Here is a 16,315-nt window from a genome sequence, read left to right on the forward strand (position 1 = left end):
TTCCCCTTTATCATACCAAACCCCTTCACACCCAGCATGTTCTCATACCAAACAACAATTATAATTATTATGATTACATTCAAGCTTGGACTAATATTTTTCTTCATCAGACAAAAGATTTTAGTCATTCATGGTTCGTAACCTTTGATAAAAGTTTCAGACTTCGTTTTCCAGCATGGTTTCCAGATTGGTGGGCTACTCATGGCCCAAATATTTCTCTTGTTCCGGATGACCTTCGTCAAGCATTAAACAGTAATTTCAAGACTGGTTTTGACCGCAGCCGTTTTGACAGCAGGGTTTCCCTATTCTCTTTATTCATGGCCAAGTATAAAGTTCCATGGATCTTAAAATGGAATTTCCAGTTAGACAATGAAGGAATTTACAGGGCCCGATGGGTAAAATGGTGGGACAAATTCAACCACCAAAAAATTATTGATCTAGTCCGTGCAGAATTTCCTCAGAGTTCAGCTCCAGCAATTTCTGCATCCTCTTCACAGGCTTTGCCAGATACTCAACAATTTCCTGAACTCCCGAAAGCTCAGGAACCAGATCAATCCCTTTCTGACATTAATCTATCTTCCTCCCTCAAAGGAAAGACCAAGTCAACCAAATCCTCCAGCTCAAAGAAAGAAAAATCTTCTAAGACTACCCAGCTTCTGGACTTGGCTCAACAGCTCATGGCTGAAGCAGCAATGCTACAAAAGAGGAAGGGTTCAGACTCAGACTCTGATAATTCGGATGCCTCTTCTCAGCTTCCAACCAATTGGGCAGATCAAGTGGAGATTCAAGATGCTCAAGATCCATTTGATTATTGAACTGCATTATTTGCCCATGTGATTGTACCAGCCGACAGCATCTTCAGCAGTAGCTACCATCATTTCCTCGGGAAAAAATTATTATGCAATAGTGAAAAGCAAAGCATCTTCACTATTCATTTAACTTTTGTAAAAGAATCAAAGCATCTTCACTATTCATTCAACTTTTGAAAAAGAACCAACGTGATTACACAGTCACCTTTCATCGTTCAGCCAGCTTTGCCAGCTTTATTCAGAGGACAGCGGGATTCCCGGATCTAATTTGCAAGCCTCAATCATTCTCCTGGCTCTATATAAGAATGACTCATCTTCAGAAGAAAGATAAGTTTTTAACTCAAGAACTCAGTTCAGCAACATATTTCTCTGCTCATCCACAAAGGACAGAGATTATTTTCCAAACACTTGTAATACATATATATTATTCAGGATGCCTGCGAGCTCCACCTCCTTGTAAAGGCATCATCAACAGTAAAGGCATCGTCAACAGTGAAAAACAAAAAAGTCACTATTCATTCAGCTTTTGTAAAAGTAACAACGTGACTCCACAGTAGAGGATCATCAGTCAGCCAGCTTTGCCAGCTTTCTTCTCTTGCTAGCGGGATTCCCGGATCAAAATTGCATTCTTCAATCATTCTCCTCCTTCTATAAAAGAGGAACTCATCTTCAGAAGAAGGACACAGTTTTTTTAAAAAACTCAAGAACTCAGTTCAGCAACATATCTCTCTGCTCATCCACAAAGGACAGAGATTATTTTTCAAACACTTGTAGTACATATATATTATTCAGGATGCCTGCGAGCTCCACCTCCTTGTTTACTTGTACCATCTGCCATTAGGCAATATCTGTTTGTAATCTGCATTCCAGTAAGTTTTCAATAAAACTTATTTTCAAAAAATATTTGCATCATTACATTTAATTCATTATTTTCATGGAATTATCTTCTATGATTAGCTTAATTCTTTCTTTTCATGTTATCATCAGTCATCCATGGATGTTTCTTTTCAATCAACCTGAATTTTTTTTTAATTCAATATATTGATATGCTACTCTGCTTTTATATGTTTTACTTCCGCACTTTAAATTCTATGGACGGCTTTGCCGCCTCCTGTTGTTAGTTTCACCCCATTTGGTATTAGAGCCTAAAACACCTAGTGGTTGGTAATTGCATTAGCATCTATCTAATCTGTTCATTGCTATTCACATACTTGTATCTTATCTGCATTTCTTAATCGTCGGTCCTCAGTTCTTCTTTCTTCCAGCCAAACAGTAAGACGTGGTCCAAACAATAAGTCCCAGGAGAGGCATGAGCGGGGGAAGAGTCTAGACATACGAGGAAGGTGAATCTTTTAAGTCTTGCATATAGTATACTTGTTTTGTGCATATCATGAGTAGATTATTTAGATCTAATTCAATGGCCAGCACTAGCTCTAGATCCAACTTAGGAACTATACCTGACATTGTCAATGAAGAACAAAAACTGGATTTTCAAATAGACGAAAGTATTGATTTTTCTGACTGAAACATTCCAAAAGTTTCAACCCAAAATATTTACTCTTTTAAATCAGAACATCACGTCAAAACAGTTGAGAAGGCTTATGCTCTTAGCAAAGAACATGAGACTTTTTCTCCAGAACAAATCAAAGCGCATCGTAAAAATGGTCATAACTATCTTCATATTGGTTTAGTTCAAATCGCAGTTAAACCATTAACACGAAAAGGTCTTAACACTTCTATCCTTTTATGTCTACGCGATGCTAGATTTACTGATTTCAACGATAGTATACTCGGAATGATCGAATCTAGTCTTTACAACGGACCTATCCATTTTGATTGTCTTTCAGATCCACATGTTTTAAAAGCTCTTACTCTTAATATCAAAACCTCCGGGTACTAAGTCCTGGAAGGAACACAACCCTTGGCACTTATTTTTAGAATTTATTGCAAAGTCACTGGCACAAACATGAATTTTCAAGCTTTGAACAAAAGTCCTCGCGACCACACTCTTTTGATCCAAACAAGCCAAGAAAGCGTAAACATAAGAGTACCAAGAACCATTAGGTGGTCAGACATCAGTCTCCCTTCAGATTGGTGTTTAATTAATGAAAGTAAGCCGGTTTCCGTCCAAAACAGTCTTGTTAATCTTGACAAAATTGAACAATATTTTGACGGCACTGTAAAAATCAATTTTGATAGACCGGTAAGAAAATCTTGTGAATCAGTACATTCACATAAATCCTTTACTCCTAGCAGACAGTCTTTTTCTGGATCCACGTCAACCGATAGACTGGGTCGAGATCAAGATTTGATCAAATCGTTAGTAAACAAAAAGTTAAAAGAGCAGGAAGCTGCATAACAAGTTTTAATCAATGATTTGCTCAAATTCAAGTCTGTTGACACTTCTTCACAAGTTGCACATCCTGTTTATCATCCTCCAAACCAAGAAGAACCCACTTCTCCAACTGCTTCTGATTTTGAAACAACATCGGTGAATCACCAATTACTTGTTTTAAACAAACCACATAAAATCCAATGGAGGAAGCTTAAAGCTGACATCGCTTCTGAGGAAAACATCCCCAGAAGAAATATTTTTCGAAAAAAGTATTGTGATGAAGAAAAGCTAGCCATTTATGCTGAATGGAAAGCTTTTGTAGAATAATACCAATTTGAAATATCTTTCTTTGATTTCATTGAAAAACATTATGAAACCAAAATCAACAAATTGTCTCAACCAAAATCTTCTCAAAAGGAAAAAATTGATCATATGCTCACTGAGCTCAAAAAAGAGAAAGTTGTTAATGTTTTGCAAAACAATGATGTTTCTATCGAAGAAGAAAACACATCTGATCCAGATTCTTCTCAGGACACGGAAACTATTTCTGCTATTCAAAATATTGAAAATGCTTTTCAAAACATTGATCTTCAACCAACTCTTGATTTAAAACGTATTCGTACTCATCCGGTCAACCCTACTTCTCTTACAAAAAACTGGTATCCCAGGCTACCTCCTCCTGACCTTCAATTTGAAGAACGAAATATTCAAAATCAATTTTCAGTCTCTGCTAACAAACTCTATGAATGGAATATAGATGGATTGTCAGAACAAGAACTTTTGAACAAACTTCAACACATGTCCATGGTTGCTAATAGCTACATTTTAAATCACAATTTTACACAAACACAAATTGTTGATCTTCTCGTCACTGGTTTCACTGGAATGCTTCATTCTTGGTGGGAGAAGCACTTAACTTCTCAGTCCAGAGATGAAATACGCTTTGCAGTAAAAAAAGATGAGGAAGGACTTCCCATTTTTGACGAAATGATAAGACAAGGAATACCTGACGGAGTAAATACTTTACTTTATACGATTATAGAACACTTTATAGGAACACCCAGTAACGTTACTACTCGTATTCACGACCAACTGAGTAATTTAAGGTGTCCAACCTTAAGTGATTTCAGATGGTATAAAGATGTTTTCATATTCAGAGTTATGCTTCGGGAAGATAGTAATCAATCCTTTTGCAAAGAAAAATTTATCAATGGTTTGCCAAATCTTTTTGCTCACAAAATCCGAAATGTTTTAGTAAACGAAGAAGGTGTCATACCTTATCATACCCTTACTTATGGTAACATAGTTAATGTTATACAAAAGGAAGGATTGAAAATGTGTATTGACATAAAGATTTCAAAACAAGTTAATAAAGATAAATCTATTGCTAAATACGAACTTGGAACATTTTGTGAACAATATGGTTTACCTCTGATTGCTCCTTCGAGTAAAAAGAAAAAAGCCCAACAAACCAGCAAATTTTCTAAATATCAATCCAGATTTTATAAAAACAAAAGATCTTCTAACAAACCTTTTCAAACAAATAAATTTTATGAAAAACCATCTCCAAACAAAAAACCTTTTCAAAAGCCTAAAAAGGATTTTCAAAATAAAAAGGGAAAATGCTACAAATGTGGCAAATTTGGTCATTATGCAAACGAATGTAGAGTTAAAAAGGTTATTAACCAACTAAAAATCTCTGAAGAAGAAAAGGTTCAACTTATTCAGGCTTTAGAAATTAGAAATACCGACTCTAGTCAATCTGATAAAAATCCCGATTTTTCCGTCTCAGAATCTAGCAGTTCTAGCGACGTCTCCTCGCCAAACATTAAGTTTGGGTGCACAGACACTTGTTGTAATAAAATTTCAGTGCTTAATAAGCAAGAAGAACAAGAAGAGTTTTTAATGGAATTAATTAGTAAAGTCGATGACCCTGATTTAAAATCTTTTTATTTTGAAAAAACTCAAAAATTTGATTTCTCCTCATGAACCTGGCACTAGTCAAACTTCTTCTCAAAAGATTTCTCTCAGCACCACTTTGGAACGGTTTAATAAACCAAAAAAGGATTTAACCATCAAGGATTTACAAAAAGAAATTAATCAAATTAAATCAGAAATTAAGTTTTTAAAATCCGAAAATACCGAAATCCGTTCACAACTCAGTAGAGTACGCACACAAGCACTTGTAGAAGAACAGGGCAGTTCTTCTTCACATTCCGATTCCGATGCCCAGTTAAGCAAATCCTCCTCTTCAAAGGATCTTGTTTTAGGTCTTTTAGACAAAATCAGAATTAGAAAATGGTATTCTAACATCAAGATAGTAATCGAAGATTTTTCTTTAGAAACTATAGCTTTAATTGATTCCGGCGCAGATTTGAATTGTATTCAAGAAGGGTTAATACCTACTAAGTATTATCACAAGTCTACCGAAATGCTTAGCGCAGCAAACCAATCCCCAATGAAGTTAAAATATGAAATTCCCAAAGCCCATGTTTGTCAACAAAATATTTGTTTCAAAACTACATTTGTTCTAATAAAAAATATTTCTGATCCAGTCATTTTGGGACTCCCTTTCATTGCATTAATCTATCATTTCAAAGTTCATCATAACTGCATTTCTACCAAGGTTTTTGGCCAAAAAATTACTTTTGAATTTTGCGTAGAAACAGATCTTAAAAAGTTAAAACAACTTCAAAAGGATAGTGTTTCAAAAACTCTCAACCAGATTGCTGCAAAATCCCAACAAGTTCTTCACAAAAGAATTGAAGAACAGTTAACAAACAAATCTTTATTAGATTCTATTCGCCAGTTTTGTGATAAGCTTACTAAAGAAATTTGTTCCGATCTTCCAAATGCTTTTTGGCACAGAAAACAACATATTGTTAAACTACCCTATATTAAAGATTTTATTGAGTCAAAAATCCCTACAAAAGCACGACCGATTCAAATGAATCAAGAAGTTTTAGAGTTTTGTAAAACTGAAATTAATCAATTTTTAGAAAAAAGAATTATCCGTAAAAGCAAATCTCCATGGTCTTGCCCTGCTTTTTACGTCTAGAAAAATGCAAAATTAGAACGCGGTGTTCCACGATTAGTTATTAACTACAAACCCTTAAATGATGTTTTAGAATGGATCTGATATCCAATTCCTAACAAAAGAGATTTGATAAAAAGACTTTCTCAAGCAACTGCTTTTTCCAAATTTGATATGAAATCACGCTTTTGGCAAATCCAAATTCATAAATCTGATAAGTACAAAACTACTTTTGTAACTCCCTTTGGACACTATGAGTGGAATGTAATGCCCTTCGGCTTGAAAAACGCACCTAGTGAATTTCAAAATATCATGAATGAGATTTTTAATCAATACAGCCATTTTTGGATTGTTTATATTGATGATGTATTAATTTTCTCAAAATCAATAGATGAGCATTGGAAGCATTTGCATGCATTTGTTAAGATCATTAGGTCTAATGGGTTAGTCGTCTCGGCATCTAAGATTAAGTTATTTCAAACCAAAGTTAGATTTTTAGGTTACCATATTTACAGGTCTACCATTCAACCAATTAATCGAGTCATCCAATTTGCTGATAAATTTCCAGATCAAATTATTGATAAAACCCAGCTTCAAAGATTCCTTGGATCTCTGAATTATGTTTCCGAATTTTATCCTCATCTTCGTCAACAATGCAAACCTTTGTTTGATCGTCTCAAGGAGAATCGTCCATCATGGTCTCAAAATCATACATACATATTTACTCCCTTAGGATCAACAGTAGGAAATATCCGACCAAATTACCAAACGGCCTTAGCCACCCCTTATGATCCTTACTCTTTAGTACGTTCTCCAACACCTTCACAACCTAAAACACCTAGCTATGCTAAAACTTCTCCATATATCCAAAACCCCACTACTGAAAAGCTTTTTTGCAGACCTCTTGACATTGATAAAAATCAACCTCCAGAACGCATTGCTAAACTGCTTTTGCCCCCAAATTCTCACTATCTCCCAGCAGCACCATACAAAAGCCTCAAATACTACCAGGCCATTATCTCTGAGACCGAAAGCATTACTATTAAGCCAATCTACAGCACCACTGACCAAAATAAAATTTTATACCATTCACTTCAACAGTGAAAAACAAAAGAGTCACTGTTCATCCAGCTTTTGTAAAAGTAACAATGTGATTCCACAGTAAAGGCATCATCAGCAGTGAAAAACAAAAAAGTCACTATTCATTCAGCTTTTGTAAAAGTAACAACGTGACTCCACAGTAAAGGATCATCAGTCAGCCAGCTTTGCCAGCTTTCTTCTCATGCCAGCGGGATTCCCGGATCAAAATTGCATTCTTCAATCATTCTCCTCCCTCTATAAAAGAGGAGCTCATCTTCAGAAGAATGACACAGTTTTTTAGAACTAAATAGCTCAGTTCAATATCATCTCTCTGCTCATCCAAAAGGACAGAGATTATTTTCCAAACACTTGTAATATCTATATTATTCAGGATGCCTGCGAGCTCCACCTTGTTTACTTGTTTCATCTGCCATTAGGCAACATCTGTTTATAATCTGCATTGCAGTAAGTTTTCAATAAAACTTATTTTCAAAATATATTTGCATCATTACATTTAATTCATTATGGAATTATCTTCTATGATTAATTTAATTCTTTCCTTTCATGTTATTATCAGTCATCCATGGATGTTTCTTTTCAATCAACCTGAATTCTTTTTAATTCAATATATTGATATGCTACTCTGCTTTTATATGTTTTACTTCCGCACTTTAAATTCTATGGACGGCTTTGCCGCCTGCTGCTGTTGGGGCGGAACTAACAACTGCAGGCGGTAAAGCCGTCCATAGAATTTAAAGTGCGGAAGTAAAACATATAAAAACAGAGTAGCATATCAATATATTGAATTAAAAAGAACTCAGGTTGATTGAAGAGAAACATCCATGGATGACTGATGATAACATGAGAAGAAAGAATTAAATTAATCATAGAAGATAATTCCATGATGAAAATAATGAATTAAATGTAATGATGCAAATATATTTTGAAAATAAATTTTATTGAAAACTTACTGCAATGGAGATTACAAACAGATGTTGCCTAATGGCAGATGAAGCAAGTAAACAAGGTGGAGCTCGCAGGTATCCCGAATAATATAAGTACTGCAAGTGTTTGGAAAATAATCTCTGTCCTTAGTGGATGAGCAGAGAGATGATTTTTGAACTGAGCTCTTGAGGTTTTTAAAAAAATTGTGTCCTTCTTCTGAAGATGAGTTTCACTTTTATAGAGGGAGGAGAATGATTGAAGAATGCAATTTTGATCCGGGAATCCCGCTGGTAAGAGAAGAAAGCTGGCAAAGCTGGCTGACTGATGATCCTCTACTGTGGAGTCACGTTGTTACTTTTACAAAAGCTGAATGAATAGTGACTTTTTTGTTTTTCACTGTTGATGATGCCTTTACTGTGGAATCACGTTGCTACTTTTTTACGAAAGCTGGATGAATAGTGACTTTTTTGTTTTTCATTATTGAAGAATAGTGCTTTGTCTTTTGAAAGAAATGATAGCAGCTACTGCTGATGATGTTGTTTGGCTGACACAATCAAATGGGCAAAAATTGCAGTTCAAAAATCGAACGGATCTTGTGCGTCTTGAAGGTCCACTTGATCAGCCCAATTGGCGGGAGGCTGAGACCCTGCATCAGAAGCGTCAGAGTCTGAGTCGGAACCTTTCTTTTTCTGGAGCATTGCTGCTTCGGCCATGAGCTGTTGGGCCAAGTCCAGAAGCTGGGTAGTCTTTGAAGATTTTTCTTTCTTCGAGCTAGAGGATTTGGCTGACTTGGTCTTTCCTTTGAGGGAGGAGGATGGACTAATATCTGATAGAGATTGAACTGGTTCTTGAGCCTTTGGGAGTTCAGGAAATTGCTGAGTGTTTGGCAAGGCCTGCGAAGAAGATGCAGCAATTGCTGGGGTTGAACTCTGGGGAAATTCTGCACGAACTAGTTCAATAATCTTCTGGTGGTTGAATTTGTCCTACCATTTTACCCACCGGGCCCTGAAAATTCCTCCATTGTCTAACTGGAAATTCCATTTTAAGATCCATGGAACTTTGTATTTGGCCATGAATAAAGAGAATAGGGAAACCCTGCTGTCAAAACGGCTGCGGTCAAAACCGGTCTTGAAACTATTGTTTAGTGCTTGACGAAGGTCATCAGGGACAAGTGAAATATTTGGGCCATGTGTAGCCCACCAGTCTGGAAACCATGCTGGGAATCTTAATCTGAAACTTTTATCAAAGGTCACGAACCATGAATGACTAAAATCTTCCGTCTGATGAAGAAAAATATTAGTCCAAGTTTGAATGTCATATTTTAACTTCATTGGGGATTGGTTTGCCGCACTGAGTACTTCGGTAGACTTATGATAATATCTAGTCGGTATTAACCCTTCTTGAATACAATTTAAATCTACACCTGAATCAATTAAAGCAATGGTTTCTAAATGAAAATCGTCAATTATTATCTTGATTTTAGAATACCATTTTCTAATTCTAATTTTGTCTAAATCGGAATTTGAGGAAGAACTCTCTTGTTCTTCGATGAGCGCTTACGTACGTACTCTATTGAGTTGTGAACGAATTTCTGTATTTTCAGATTTTAAAAACTTAATTTCCGATTTGATTTGATTAACTTCTTTTTGCAGATCTTTGAGGGTGATCTCCTTTTTGGGTTTATTAAAACGTTCCAAAGTGGTACTGAGAGAAATCTTTTGAGAACAAGTTTGGCTAGTGCCAGGATCATGAAGAGAAATTAAATTTTTGAGTTTTTTCAAATAAAAAGATTTTAAATCACGGTCATTGACTTTGCTAATTAATTCCATTAAAAACTCTTCTTGTTCTTCTTGCTTATTAAGCACTGAAATTTTATTACAACAAGTGTCCGTGCACCCAAACTTAATGTTTGGTGAGGAGACGTCACTAGAACTGCTAGAGTCGGAGACGGAAAAATCGGGATTTTTATCAGATTGACTAGAGTCGGTATTTCTAATTTCTAAAGCCTGAATAAGTTGAATCTTCTCTTCTTCAGAGATTTTTAGTTGGTTAATAACCTTTTTAACTCTACATTCATTTGCATAATGACCAAATTTGCCACATTTGTAGCATTTTCCTTTTTTATTTTGAAAATCCTTTTTAGGCTTTCGAAAAGGTTTTTTGTTTGGAGATGGTTTTTCATAAAATTTATTTGTTTGAAAAGGTTTGTTGGAAGATCTTTTGTTTTCATAAAATCTGGATTGATATTTAGAAAATTTGCTGGTTTGTTGGGTTTTTTTATTTTTACTCGAAGGAGCAATCGGAGGTAAACCATATTGTTCACAAAATGTTCCAAGTTCGTATTTAGCAATAGATTTATCTTTATTAACTTGTTTTGAAATCTTCATGTCAATACACATTTTCAATCCTTCCTTTTGTATAACATTAACTATGTTACCATAAGTAAGGGTATGATAAGGTATGACACCTTCTTCGTTTACTAAAACATTTCGGATTTTGTGAGCAAAAAGATTTGATAAGGCATTGATAAATTTTGCTTTCCAAAAGGGTTGATTACTATCTTCCCGAAGCATAACTCTGGATATTAAAACATCTTTATACCATCTGAAATCACTTAAGGTTGGACACCTTAAATTACTCAGTTGGTCGTGAATACGGATAGTAAAGTTACTGGGTGTTCCTATAAAGTATTCTATAATCGTATAAAGTAAAGTATTTACTCCGTCGGGTATTCCTTGTCCTATCGTTTCATCAAAGATGCGAAGTCCTTCCTCATCTTTTTTGACCGCAAAGCGTATTTCATCTCTGGACTGAGAAGTTAAGTGCTTCTCCCACCAAGAATGAAGCATTCCCGTGAAGCCAGTGACGAGAAGATCAACGATTTGTGTCTGTGCAAAATTGTGATTTGAAATATCTTTCTTTGATTTCATTGAAAAACATTATGAAACCAAAAATAAAGTTATGGTTGTTACCAAAGAAAATTGGGTTAAGGAAGACAAAACTTTGATTGCTTCTAGTCATCCTCCCAAAGAAACTATTTTAATTTCCACTGGTAATACCAACATTCCCGCAACTCCTTTCAAAATTCCAAAAGAGGATTCTGGTTTTAAACCTATCATTGAACAAAACAATTTTACAAACCAAAGTCTTCATACTATTGGAAAACAATTAGACAAAATTGAAACCAAAATCGACAAATTGTCTCAACCAAAATCTTCTCAAAAGGAAAAAACTTTAGTAAATTTTACTGATACTTCTTCAAGTTCCACTGCTTTAAAATCCATGACTACTTTATAAAAAATTGATCATATGCTCACTGAGCTCAAAAAAGAGAAAGTTGTTAATGTTTTGCAAAACAATGATGTTTCTGTCGAAGAAGAAAACACATCTGATCCAGATTCTTCTCAGGACACGGAAACTAGTTCTGCTATTCAAAATATTGAAAATGCTTTTCAAAACATTGATCTTCAACCAACTCTTGATTTAAAACGTATTCGTACTCATCCGGTCAACCCTACTTCTCTTACAAAAAACTGGTATCCCAGGCCAACTCCTCCTGACCTTCAATTTGAAGAACGAAATATTCAAAATCAATTTTCAGTCTCTGCTGACAAACTCTATGAATGGAACATAGACGGCTTGTCAGAACAAGAACTTTTGAACAAACTTCAACACATGTCCATGGTTGCTAATAGTTATACAGTTTTTTAGAACTAAATAGCTCAGTTCAATATCATCTCTCTGCTCATCCACAAAGGACAGAGATTATTTTCCAAACACTTGTAATATCTATATTATTCAGGATGCCTGCGAGCTCCACCTTGTTTACTTGTATCATCTGCCATTAGGCAACATCTGTTTGTAATCTGCATTGCAGTAAGTTTTCAATAAAACTTATTTTCAAAATATATTTGCATCACTGCATTTAATTCATTACTTTCATGGAATTATCTTCTATGAATAATTTAATCTTTTCTTTTCATGTTATCATCAGTCATCCATGGATGTTTTTTTTCAATCAACCTGAATTCTTTTTAATTCAATATATTGATATGCTACTCTGCTTTTATATGTTTTACTTCCGCACTCTAAATTCTATGGACGGCTTTGCCGCCTGCTGCTGATAGTTCCCCCTCATTTGGTATCAGAGCCAAATGGTTGGTAATTGCATTAGCATCTATCTAATCTGTTCATTGTTATCCACATACTTGTATCTTATCTACATTTCTTAATCGTCGGTCCTCAGTTCTTCTTTATTCCAGTCAAACAGTAAGACGTGGTCCAAACATTAAGTCCCAGGAGAGGCATGAGCGGAGCGCATGAGCGGGGGAAGAGTCTAGACATACGAGGAAGGTGAATCTTTTAAGTCTTGCATATAGCATACTTGTTTTGTGCATATCATGAGTAGATTATTTAGATCTAATTCAATGGCCAGCACTAGCTCTAGATCCAACTTAGGAACTATACCTGACATTGTCAATGAAGAACAAAAACTGGATTTTCAAACAGATGAAAGTATTGATTTTTCCGACTGGAACATTCCAAAGGTTTCAACCAAAAATATTTACAAGAAAAAATGGTCTTTGACCTCTTTTAAATCCGAACATCACGTCAAAACAGTTGAGAAGGCTTGTGCTCTTAGCAAAGAACATGAGACTTGTCAACTATTTTCTCCAGAACAAATCAAAGCGCATCGCAAAAATGGTCATAACTATCTTCATATTGGTTTAGTTCAAATCGCAGTTAAACCATTAACGCGAAAAGGTCTTAACACTTCTATCCTTTTATGTTTACGCGACGCTCGATTTACTGATTTCAACGATAGTATACTAGGAATGATCGAATCCAGTCTTTACAACGGACCTATCCATTTTGAATGTTTTCCTGATCTCACAATAAGTCTTTCAGATCCACATGTTTTAACAGCTCTTACTCTTAATATCAAAACCTCTGGATACCAAGTCCTGGAAGGAACATAGCCTTTGGCACTTATTTTTAGAATTTATTACAAAGTCACTGGCACAAAAATGAATTTTCAAGCTTTGAACAAAAGTCCTCGCGACCACACTCTTTTGATCCAAACAACCCAAGAAAGCGCAAACATAAGAGTACCAAGAACCATTAGGTGGTCAGACATCAGTCTCCCTTCAGATTGGTGTTTAATTAATGAAAGTAAGCCGGTTTCCGTCCAAAACAGTCTTGTTAATCTTGACAACATTGAACAATATTTTGACGGCACTGTAAAAATCAATTTTGATAGACCAGCAAGAAAATCTTGTGAATCAGTACATTCACCTAAATCCTTTACTCCTAGCAGACAGTCTTTTTCTAGATCCACGTCAACTGATAGACTGGGTCGAGATCAAGATTTGATCAAATCGTTAGTAAACAAAAAGTTAAAAGAGCAGGAAGCTGCACAACAAGATTTAGTCAATGATTTGCTCAAATTAAAGTCTGTCGACACTTCTTCACAAGTTGCACATCCTGTTTATCATCCTCCAAACCAAGAAGAACCCACTTCTCCAACTGCTTCTGATTTTGAAACAACATCGGTGAATCACCAATTACTTGTTTTAAAAAAACCACATAAAATCCGATGGAGGAAGCTTAAAGCTGACATCGCTTCTGAGGAAAACATCCCCAGAAGAAATATTTTTCGAAAAAAGTATTGTGATGAAGAAAAGCTAGCCATTTATGTTGAATGGAAAGCTTTTCTAGAACAATACCAATTTGAAATATCTTTCTTTGATTTCATCGAAAAACATTATGAAACCAAAAATAAAGTTACGGTTGTTACCAAAGAAAATTGGGTTAAGGAAGACAAAACTTTGATTTCTTCTAGTCATCCTCCCAAAGAAACTATTTTAATTTCCACTGGTAATACCAACATTCCCGCAACTCCTTTCAAAATTCCAAAAGAGGATTCTGGTTTTAAACCTATCATTGAACAAAACAATTTTACAAACCAAAGTCTTCATACTATTGGAAAACAATTAGACAAAATTGAAACCAAAATCGACAAATTGTCTCAACCAAAATCTTCCCAAAAAGAAAAACCTTTAGTAAATTTTACTGATGTTTCTTCAAGCTCTAATGCTTTGAAATCCATGACTACTTTACAAAAAAATTGATCATATGCTCACTGAGCTCAAAAAAGAGAAAGTTGTTAGTGTTTTGCAAAACAATGATGTTTCTGTCAAAGAAGGAAACACTTCCGATCCAGATTCTTCTCAGGACACGGAAACTAGTTCTGCTATTCAAAATATTGAAAATGCTTTTCAAAACATTGATCTTCTACCAACTCTTGATTTAAAACGTATTCGTACTCATCTGTTGAACCCTACTTCTCTTACAAAAAACTGGTATCCCAGACCAACTCCTCCTGACCTTCAATTTGAAGAACGAAATATTCAAAATCAATTTTTAGTCTCTGCTGACAAACTCTATGAATGAATATAGATGGATTGTCAGAACAAGAACTTTTGAACAAACTTCAACACATGTCCATGGTTGCTAATAGCTACATTTCAAATCACAATTTTACACAAACACAAATTGTTAATCTTCTCGTCACTGGTTTCACTGGAATGCTTCATTCTTGGTGGGAGAAGCACTTAACTTCTCAGTCCAGAGATGAAATACGCTTTGCGGTCAAAAAAGATAAGGAAGGACTTCCCATTTTTGACGAAACAATAGGACAAGAATACCCGACGGAGTAAATACTTCACTTTATACGATTATAGAACACTTTATAGGAACACCCAGTAACGTTACTACTCGTATTCACGACCAACTGAGTAATCTAAGGTGTCCAACCTTAAGTGATTTCAGATGATATAAAGATGTTTTCATATCCAGAGTTATGCTTCGGGAAGATAGTAATCAATCCTTTTGGAAAGAAAAATTTATCAATGGTTTACCAAATCTTTTTGCTCACAAAATCTGGAATGTTTTAGTAAACGAAGAAAGTGTCATACCTTATCATACCCTTACTTATGGTAACATAGTTAATGTTATACAAAAGGAAGGATTGAAAATGTGTATTGACATGAAGATTTCGAAACAAGTTAATAAAGATAAATCTATTGCTAAATACGAACTTGGAACATTTTGTGAACAATATGGTTTACCTCCGATTGCTCATTCGAGTAAAAAGAAAAAAGCCCAACAAACCAGCAAATTTTCTAAATATCAATCCAGATTTTATAAAAACAAAAGATCTTCCAACAAACCTTTTCAAACAAATAAATTTTATGAAAAACCATCTCCAAACAAAAAACCTTTTCGAAAGCCTAAAAAGGATTTTCAAAATAAAAAGGGAAAATGCTACAAATGTGGCAAATTTGGTCATTATGCAAATGAATGTAGAGTTAAAAAGGTTATTAACCAACTAAAAATCTCTGAAGAAGAAAAGGTTCAACTTATTCAGGCTTTAGAAATTAGAAATACCGACTCTAGTCAATCTAATAAAAATCCCGATTTTTCCGTCTCCGACTCTAGCAGTTCTAGCGACGTCTCCTCACCAAACATTAAGTTTGGGTGCACGGACACTTGTTGTAATAAAATTTCAGTGCTTAATAAGCAAGAAGAACAAGAAGAGTTTTTAATGGAATTAATTAGTAAAGTCGATGACCCTGATTTAAAATCTTTTTATTTGAAAAAACTCAAAATTTTGATTTCTCCTCATGAACCTGGCACTAGTCAAACTTCTTCTCAAAAGATTTCTCTCAGCACCACTTTGGAACGGTTTAATAAACCAAAAAAGGATTTAACTATCAAGGATTTACAAAAAGACATTAATCAAATTAAATCAGAAATTAAGTTTGTAAAATCTGAAAATACCAAAATTCGTTCACAACTCAGTAGAGTACGCACACAAGCACTTGTAGAAGAACAGGGCAATTCTTCTTCACATTCCGATTCCGATGCCCAATCAAGCAAAACTTCTTCTTCAAAAGAATTTGTTTTAAGTCTTTTAGACAAAATCAGAATCAGAAAATGGTATTCTAAAATCAAGATAATAATCGAAGATTTTTCTTTAGAAACCATAGCTTTAATTGATTCCGGCGCAGATTTGAATTGTATTCAAGAAGGGTTAATACCTATTAAGTA

The sequence above is a fragment of the Pyrus communis genome, chromosome 7 (assembly GCF_963583255.1).
Source record: "Pyrus communis chromosome 7, drPyrComm1.1, whole genome shotgun sequence".
In the NCBI taxonomy this organism is placed as follows: Eukaryota; Viridiplantae; Streptophyta; class Magnoliopsida; order Rosales; family Rosaceae; genus Pyrus; species Pyrus communis.